This window comes from Lycium barbarum, chromosome 12 (assembly GCF_019175385.1).
Source record: "Lycium barbarum isolate Lr01 chromosome 12, ASM1917538v2, whole genome shotgun sequence".
Classification (NCBI taxonomy): domain Eukaryota; kingdom Viridiplantae; phylum Streptophyta; class Magnoliopsida; order Solanales; family Solanaceae; genus Lycium; species Lycium barbarum.
The window spans coordinates 22,939,407-22,948,963 of NC_083348.1; the positions used below are offsets into that span (position 1 = coordinate 22,939,407).

The 9,557-nt window shown below is 33.6% G+C and overlaps 1 long non-coding RNA gene and 1 other non-coding gene across 4 annotated transcripts; both read right to left on the reverse strand.

Moving 5' to 3' along the window:
• Positions 1–1,874: 1,874 nt before the first annotated feature.
• On the reverse strand, positions 1,875–1,977 carry LOC132625284 (U6 spliceosomal RNA). Its single transcript, XR_009576726.1, has one exon. It is a non-coding gene; the product is annotated as a U6 spliceosomal RNA (small nuclear RNA).
• Positions 1,978–2,468: 491 nt separating this feature from the next.
• Positions 2,469–8,450, reverse strand: LOC132623859 (uncharacterized). Of its 3 annotated transcripts, none has more exons than XR_009576447.1 (3): positions 7,888–8,442; positions 4,512–5,151; positions 2,469–2,978 (listed from the first exon to the last, which is right to left on the reverse strand). It is a non-coding gene; the product is annotated as an uncharacterized LOC132623859 (long non-coding RNA). The 3 variants fall into 3 exon arrangements; XR_009576449.1 differs by having other exon boundaries at positions 2,471–4,773; positions 4,890–5,151; positions 7,888–8,450; XR_009576448.1 differs by having other exon boundaries at positions 2,471–2,978; positions 3,588–5,151; positions 7,888–8,437.
• Positions 8,451–9,557: the final 1,107 nt, after the last annotated feature.

Genomic DNA, 9,557 nt, shown 5'->3' on the forward strand with positions numbered 1-9,557 from the left:
CTTTCTTCTTTAAACTTGAATCTTCTATCTGCTCTCTATCAATAGGAATAGTATGCTCATCATGAATAAGAGAAAGACTTTGTCCCTCCTTCTGCACCCACACCTCCAGTTCCACTCCATTCAACACTTCATTACTACCCCCCACCATTGGAGTAAAAGCTTGATCTACTATTACAACATCAGTTGTAATAGATTGTGAAACCTTATTGTAAACAATAGAAGGTCTTTCAACCTGTTTCTGCACTTGCACCTCAGTCTCAGCACCATTCAAAACTTCATTACTATCCCCCATTATAGGTATACTCTCCCTTTCGATTACAATAATAGTTTTAATAGACTCTAAGATCTCAGCATTCCTAGAGTGACTATCTCCCTCTTTTTGCACCTGCACCACAATCTCAGCATCATTCAACTCTTCATTGATAACCTTTGAATCAGCCACACATGATCCAAAAGTATTTTCCACCGACTCTTTTGTATTCCCAACCACTTTATCTAAGTTTGATGACACTAAAGAGGTGTGTCTACCATCATTAGCCTCACTCAGTTGAATATCCCTGCTGCTAACACCTTCCTCAGCAATTGAATTCAACACTTCAAATTCGTTAGTAGGCTCAGTTTTGTCATCGCTTTCCTTTATCAGATCATCAACTGCTTTATTCTTTCCATTCTTTGTTGCCTGTTTGCTTTGATATGTCTTTCTTTTGTTTTTGCCAGGATAAGTCACGACTTTTCCACTAGATAAAACCTTTGGCATATACTTCTGAACTGGTCTGTTCCACCCATAATTTCTCCAATAGCCTTGTTGATTATAAACCTTTACTGGCTCCTTCTGTGTCTTCTCTACCTCTACTTTGTCTTCAGCTTTGTTTGGAACTCTATTCTTTTAATCTAGTTCAGGAGGAAACACTCTTCAATCATCCTCGTAGTGACCATGTAGTTTGCATTCAGTACAATAACTAGGAATATAATCATACGGTATTTTCACCTTAACTTCTCTACACTCCTTCTTTGCTTCATCTTCAATTTCCATCATCCCAAACATAGGATGATTGGCCAATAAGTCCACCTGAACTTTAACCCTCGCACAATTTAGCCTTGTCTTGTTAACAGTAGCCATGTCAAGTTGCAAAGGTTTTACAACAGTCAAGGCTAATGTAAATAAAGCTTCTTTTACAAAAAACATCGGTAACAAGTTTTGGAAGGAAATCCACGCTATTGCAATGGATGTTTGTTCAACAATCTTAAAGTTTGAATCATAGATCAACGATCTCATTTGATAAGAAAAAACCATCTTTTGACTTCAACCAAAAAGCAGAAGTTGAAGATATCTTGATGAAATCCTCTAGTAAATTGCAACCTATCAACACATGCCTATTCCTAAAGAACCCCACCTTATAATCACCTTTTGCACCATATTGTTCAGGAATGATATTTCTTAATTCTTCCATTTCAGCCATCCATATGAGAATTTGCCAACAATAGCATATTGTAAATTTTCAATAATCTCCATTCTTTAAACTTCAGACGACAACCACTTTACATATGGTATTCCTTCTACATAATGAACCTTTTTCACTGGGATAGGATCACATGCAATCGTAGAAGTCGACTCTTTGACATTAAGAACTTTATGAGCATAATTGGCTGAAGGATTATCTGTAACATGCGGTACAAAATGGGTAGTAGCGGTAGATTTCATTTTAGGGAGGGGTAGGAAATCATCAAAGAGGGTGGTGGTCAAAGGCTGGTCCGCCACCATTGAAGGATGACCAGGGACCAGTGGTGGTATTAGGGTTATACTAGGTTTAGGGTTTTTTTGGGTGAGGAGAGAGAAGAGAGCATTTTGTTCGAATAAATTTTGGGATAAAGTTTAAAATTTGGACCATTTCTCGATTTGTGCGTGTCATCCTTGCGTAGGGGCCATACTAATCTTCTCTATATCATTCCAATTTTATCAGATGTCGCCGAAGGGACTGCAAGAATTTGATCTTCAAATAAAATATAGAAAAGATTAAAAAAATCAAGTAGCTGATCATTTGTCCCGCTTGGAAAATCCTCCTACAGAAAGATTAGATATTAAGGAGGACTTTCTCGATGAACATATCTATAAATCACAAAAATTGCAAATCAACCTTCTTGGTTTGCTGACATAGGAAATTACTTAGTTGGAGGATGGATCTCAAAAGAGTTTTCTAAAAAATAATGGAAAAGGATCAAAAAGAAGTAAGATTTGTTTTTTGGAAGACCCTTATTTAAATTTTGTGCAGATGGCATGATAAGGCGATGTGTACTAGCACTAGAAATGAAAAACATCTCACTACTGGAAAATAGGCTTATGGCAACGCCGAGAAAACCGTTGCTATAGACAGGAGAACCGTTGCTATAGATCTATAGCAACGGTTTAACGTGCGTTCCATCTGCTCGCGTGCCCATATATATATGGCAACGGTTTCTGCAACGGTTGGTAAAACACGTTGCCATAGCCATATCTACAGCAACGGTTGTTCTTCTTTCTGATGCAACGATGTTTTGTGTTATTTGGAACGGTTTCCAACCGTCCCCATAGCCCTTTAAGCAACGACTTTTGAGGCTATTGCAACGGTTTCGTAGAGGTTATTGCAACAGGCTTTTCCTTTATTGCAATGGTTTTTGTCTATTGCAACGATCTTTTTTTTTGTACAAAAATCCAGTGCAATTATTTGGAACAACGTTGTTACCCACCAAATAAAATAATCTCGAAAGTTGAAACAATTAATAAGCGGAATCATAGCTCATAATATCTATAGAAACAAAATATACAAAAATTGTTTTCAAGAGTTAGCACATGTTTCAAAATGTTAGAAAACAAAACAAGTCCCAATATGTTGGAAAACAAAATATTAGAGCTAGAATATTTGAAGTTTCTACAACTTTCAACCAATTTTCTCAAGTAAGATCTTCAATGCGTTCATCTTTCTCTTCTTCATTTTCTCCACCTGCAAAAGACGATAAAAAAAGTTATTAACCAAAATAAAGAGTTAAATTAAAGGTGATCTGCGTCAAATCTTGAATGGGAAAAGGAAACAAACTGTTGAGAGTGGAAATAATACTAGGCAATATCATGGTGTAAATGGCACAGAAAAAAATACCTTTGAAAATCTAGTACAAGAATTTGTGGATAATACTACAAGCAACAAGAAGTTGGTACTATCTAAAGAGGGAGAGACTGATGCTTATAAAAGGAAAAAACAACTGGTCATACCTGCAACAAGATATAAGATTAATAGAAAGAAGCAAAGTCCATCATGAAAAGAGTATGACACCTTAACCAAAGTAGGTCTGCCAAACACTTGCAGAAGTTCTTCTTTGTAAAGAAAGCCAAACACCAGTTATAATCTCTATTGCACCTTGGCATTATTAATTTTTTGCAACTTGCTTGAAGCAGTATAAAGTTATAGAATAACCATGAAACTTTATGCCTCTAACAGACATACCAATTTGACTTGTTCAGCAATTTTCAAATAAGATTTCAATTAAGAGAGAAAGTATTCATTCTACATTCAAATTGTCTAATAAATCAACACCATACAAACTACATAACCCACCTAATTCTACCATGTCAAGATCTTCACCAATTGATTTGCCTGCACATGGAATTTTTTCCAAAATTTCATATGTCTTTTGACAAGTAGATCTTTACTTCTTATGTTGCTATCTAGTTTCCCTTCACAACAAAGTCAATTCTTCTTCAATGTATGAAAATAGAGTAAACATAAGAGAGAATCATTTAATGTATGCATGAATTTCCACTACTATTACTTGTGATCAAGAAAGACATAAAGATTCCTGCAATATTTTATCAACACTCAACAGTACTTAACAACCATGACAAAAACACAACAAATATTTTACTGCCGCAATTGACAAAAGCAAATCCAAAACCTTAAAGTTTACAGGATTACATTATATAGAACTTTATTGAGCATATAATTTATGTCATCCTCTCTAAATTTTAAATATCTTTTAGTGCAATAAGTTCCCAACTCCGTCCGAAATGCAACTAAAGCAGTTGACAGGAAATCATTTGAACAGCTAAGAAGGCAATGAGTGAGATGAGACAACAAAATACGATTTTCAATTATACTTTTAGCATTCTCATTAGGAATTACATAGTGCAATGTCTTCCTTTTATACCTAATATTGATAGGCTACACCTCTAATTGTATCATTGCCAATATTCAGGCAAAAAACAAAGAGCACCTAACCCAACATGGTTTGTGAACATGAACAACTCTAACCACATTCATGCAAAAAGTTATATGCTACATAATGCTAGACCCAGAAGTACATATCTAAATTTTAAAAAAGATTCTATGAAAGGCACTATTTAATTTTCCATGACACAACTATTATTCATAACAGGAAGAAGAACAAGAGACAAAATCACATCAGCTTGACCAAATGAGCTAAAATAAAAATCAAGAGATATACTGCTATTTAGGATGAAATAAAGCAAAAAGAGAACTTACAGCTTGTAGCCAATGCTATTGTGTTCTTTAGCTGCTTAGAAAATATCAGTATTTCCATGCCATTAACAAGGTGACATGATCAAGAAATTGAGCTAGTTAAAGATTCCTCGGATATTTATAACAAAAGGCAGAACTATCAAGAACCACCCCAATTTCTTTTAGCTGTAGTCTTTGTATGTGATTCATGTCTGATAAACGATGGTAAGCTTCACTTTTTATGAACTATAGAGGATGTAAGAAGTCTGTGTCTAAGTCTTCCTTCCTAAGAAATCACGAAAAAAGGAAAAGAAAAAAAAATATTTCAGTTTGCTGTAGAACGCTAAACTGAATTTGAGGGAAACTAGGATAGAACATTAACAGAAAGTCAAGGTTACTCACCGTGATGAATTTTTATTGACCTCTGTACTATCTGTTTTTCGCCTGCTGTTCCCCAAATTTAAATGAACAAAAAAGAGAAGATGGGCTGCAGATGCTAAGTCCAATGATCTAAAATGTAGCAGTCCATGAGGAAGATAAAGTATTAAAAGATAACCACGGGACAAACCTTGATACATCTAAGGCCAGGAACCATTATTCCTTGCTCTTGTTCCTCTCTGTACTACAAGTCACTTGATGACTTCTCAAGTAAGTCATATATTACCTACGTTTACCATATTTAGATGTCAAAAAGCATTGCCTAGACCACTTTAATCTAGAATTGCTTATACCATGCAAAAGACATCAGACCTCATTGCAGACTTCAAGGTAAGAGCAAGTAACTTGAAACACATCAGAGCTTTTGTCATTCTTGATAAGATCGAATATTGTGTTAAGACTTAGAACCATAAGTCCAGGATCATCTTTAGTCCTAACCATTGTATATGTTTTTCCACAGAAAATACAAACACTTGTTTAATATTAAGATTATCTTATAGAAGCACTCAAAGCCTCTCCAACTAGAATAGGATTATTAGAATAAAAAAATAAAAACATCAACTATAAGAGAAAATAAGTGAAGAAAGACAAGCTAAAAATATCAGTTATCAACACAAGTTTAAATTCACCATTAACCAATTTTTTCAGTCATCAGCAGTTCAACACAAGTTTAAATTCACCATTAACCAATTTTTTTCTACTAACGAACACCAGAATAAATTAATTACATAGTTTCTTGAGAAGAATAAAAATAGCATACATATAAATGACTAGCATAAATAATTTTCTAAAATGCTGGATTCCTGAACTCAACAGGTGAGTTAAGAGTTCTCAAAGTAAAATCTACCACATTATTAATAGGAAAGTAAGAATTTGTTATATTAATGATGCAAGTAATACAAAAAAACCAGAAAAAGTAAACTTACAGTTTTAGAACCAACATCCATCTTGTAAAGTTCTGCCATGTTTTTTTTAATAATTGAATCTTAGTTTAAGAGCAACCAATAAGTAACTAAACCCAGTTTAATGGAGACAAGAAAGGTGATCAAAATGAAACTGGGGTAAAATTCGAGAAGATGTGCTCTATCAGAGAATGAGGCTTGTCACCTAGCAAATAACTGAGAGACCACACAAATAACATCACTGCTCACTTTTTTCATAGGTGATATCAATAGAATTGTGAAATTGTATTTAGTTGTAGTATGAAAATGCACCCAATAAAAAAGGAACTAAAATAAAAATTAGCACAAGCAAGCATATCAAAACCTTAAAAGAAAAAACTCTCTTTTTCCTGTTAGCCAATACCATTGAATGTTTTCACATCATCAACAAAAAATCAATAGGTCAAGCAATTATATGACAATATATATGCTTATTTTCATATTGCAGTTGACTGATTATAAATTTTAGAATCTAGAATTGCAATAATCTGGACTATATGAACTTTTTTATTTTGACGGGAACACAACATTTCATAAACTTTTTTCCTATATCTTCTACTTGCCTATACTTAAAGAGATTTCTTCATTTACTATTTGACTTGACGAAACTTTTCCGTTGGATTTAATCACATGAACATTGTTCCAAACTAAGGCTCAAGCTTAATGACTAGGTCAAAGAATATGTCACGAGGTGGTGCATTATTCCACTAACTGAAACCAACCGTATTGTTTCTCCGTAACTATATTTACAAAGTAGAGCAGCAATAATCTGGCTTTTAACTAAATCTTTTCAAGCATTCAAAAGCACCAAAAGAAAAAGGGAAAAACCCATGCCAAGAAAAAGAGACTGCAAATTCTCTATATTTTATAGCCAGTTCCATTGTAGTTTTTAATCACTTCCGATATTGTCGATCAGAATTAACTTTGTATACAGAAACTCCAAGAAGAAACAAGTTTAGATCCACACTACCCGCAGCTCAGACAACAGGAATCCAACATCAGGTCAATAAAATGCACCGAAAAAGAATGAAATTGCAGAGGAACTATTTAACACACAGATATGTGTATACCAATTTGACAGCTAGTAAACATGAAAAATCTTAATGAGTATTATTTTCACCTCGACAAAGGCATTCCAAAACCAAGGTTTAGAGATCATATTTATAAAGCAAAATAGTTCAATTAAAGTTTGCAATCAAAACAAACTAGAAGTAGAAAAATTTAACCAAAAAAAACACATCACATCAAACAATTCCATGACTGAATAAGGACAGTGAAGATTGAATCTTTAAATTATTCTAAATAAACCATTTGAAGTCATGATGTTCTAATCCAATCCACACATGCACAATTCTTGAAAATGCCTAAGATATATTTTTATAAGGAAAACCAGAAACATAAAAGAGCCAATATTCAAAAAACTCCCTTACCAATTCTTGGCATCTTCAAAGGGAGAAATCTTAAAAGCCATGTGAAGAAGATAGAGACATGAGACAAGGACAAATGAACATTGTTTTTGTCTGTCAAAAGGAACTATGAAAATGAAGGATATTTGATTTTAACATTAATTTAAGGTTTGAGAATTTTGTATAAGGCATGAAATAACCCACAACCCCAAGCATGAGTAAGATTTACTAATATATTCAACTCAAAATCATGTCAAAATCCATTTGTTCATACACCAGATAATTACATATTCCACACTGTACCAATCTCAGATTTTTCTTTTGACAACTAAAATTGAGAAGAAAGTGAAATTGTAGAATCAAGCAAAGCAAAGACCCGACCAAAAAGCTTAAAAATTATCTCAAACCCACTTTAATAAAGAACCCAATTGAGTAATTTGTTGAATACCGGCAAAGGAGTTCTAAAATGTTTCATGCAACAGTTTTTTTTTTAGCCTGTATAGCAGTTTTATGAACATAGATTATATCTAATACACTACCCATACCTCAAAGATTAAAGAAAAGAGGAGAGATTGAAGAAGAAACCCCAAAAAAATTAGAAAAAAAAACACTTACAATTTCTTCAGCTAATGATTTCTCAACAAAGTCTTCTTAGATTTCTTAGAAAATCACTTCTTTGAACCATTCAGCAACTTCAGCCCTAGAATTTAATTGAACCAAACAATAATATAAATAAACAGAGAAGGTGAAAAGTTACTTCATCAAAGAAGATGAGTGAGAAAGGACGGTGGCAAAGTGAGGGCTTTGACGGAGAAAAGAAATTTGGTTTAGATGATTAGAAGAAACATCATTTTTATTTTATGTCATATAAATCTATGAAATGAAACAAAAGTAAAAAGAAAATAATCATAAAAGGATTTTGGCGGGTTCAACAAAAATTAGAGCAGGGAATGTGTAGAGGGAATTAAAACCGTCCCAATAGATAAAAATTTCATGAATTGTTGCCACAGATAACATTAATAGCAATGTTTGATATAACTGTTGCAATAGATGTACCTACAGCAACGGTTTTTGTATAGTGGCAACGGTTTGATTAGTAAACCGTATTGGTAGCACCAAAACCTTTTGGCAACGGTTGGAACCGTTGTAATATACTATCTCTAGCAACGTTTTGTCAACCGTTGCAAATAATACCGTTGCCGTAGGCTCAATTTCTGGTAGTGTGTTAAGCCATTGTCATGATAGAGGTGCAGGTGGACACTATGGAGGAAGAAGAATAGCTGCCAAAGTACTTAAAGCTAGTTTTTTCTGGCCCAATCTCTTCAGAGTGGCAAGAAATTATGTCGTTACTTTTGACAAATGCCAGAAAAGCGCTAACAATCAAAAAAGGAATGAGGTTCCTCTTAACTCTATTCTTGAGTGTGAAATATTTGGTTTTTGGGGAATTTATTTTTTGGGTCCTTTTCATCCTTTAAATGGATATGAATACATTTTAGTAGTCGTTGACTATGTTTCGAAATGGGTAGAAGCGATGGCTACTAAAAATGATGCTTATGTTGTTTGTGCTTTTCACAACAAAAATATTTTTTCAAGATTTGGAGATCCACGAGTTATCATAAGTGATCAAGAAACTCATTTTATTAACAGATACTTAGCTAGTTTGTTGTCAAGATATGGAGTAACTCATAAAACAGGGATTTCATATCATGCTTAAATAAGTGGTAAAGTAGAAGTGTCTAACAGAGGATTGAAAAGAATCTTAGAAAAAATTGTTGGTTCCTCTCGTAAGATTAATCTTAGAAAAAATTGTTGGTTCCTCTCGTAAGATTAATCTTTAATATTAGATGTTGATTTATGGGCATACATAACTGCTTTCAAAACTCTCATAGGCACATCTCCTTATAGACTTGTTTTTTAAAAAACTTGTCATTTACCTGTGGAATTAGAACATAAAGGATATTGGGCTATAAAATTGGTGAATCAAAATTTGTCAGATGTATGTAAAAATCGGTTGTTGCAGTTTAATGAATTGGATGCGTTTAGACTTGAAGCATATGAAAATGCTAAATTTTACAAAGAAAAGACAAAAAATATGGCACGATAACCACATTCGCCAAAATGATTTTAAAATTGGAGACCATGTTCTATTGTACAATAGCCGATTGAGACTATTTTCAGGAAAATTCAAGTCACGTTTGACAGGAGCAAACATTGTTACGAAAATAACCCCGTATGGTGAAATTGATATACAACATATAGAAGAGTGTCACGACCCAATTCATGGA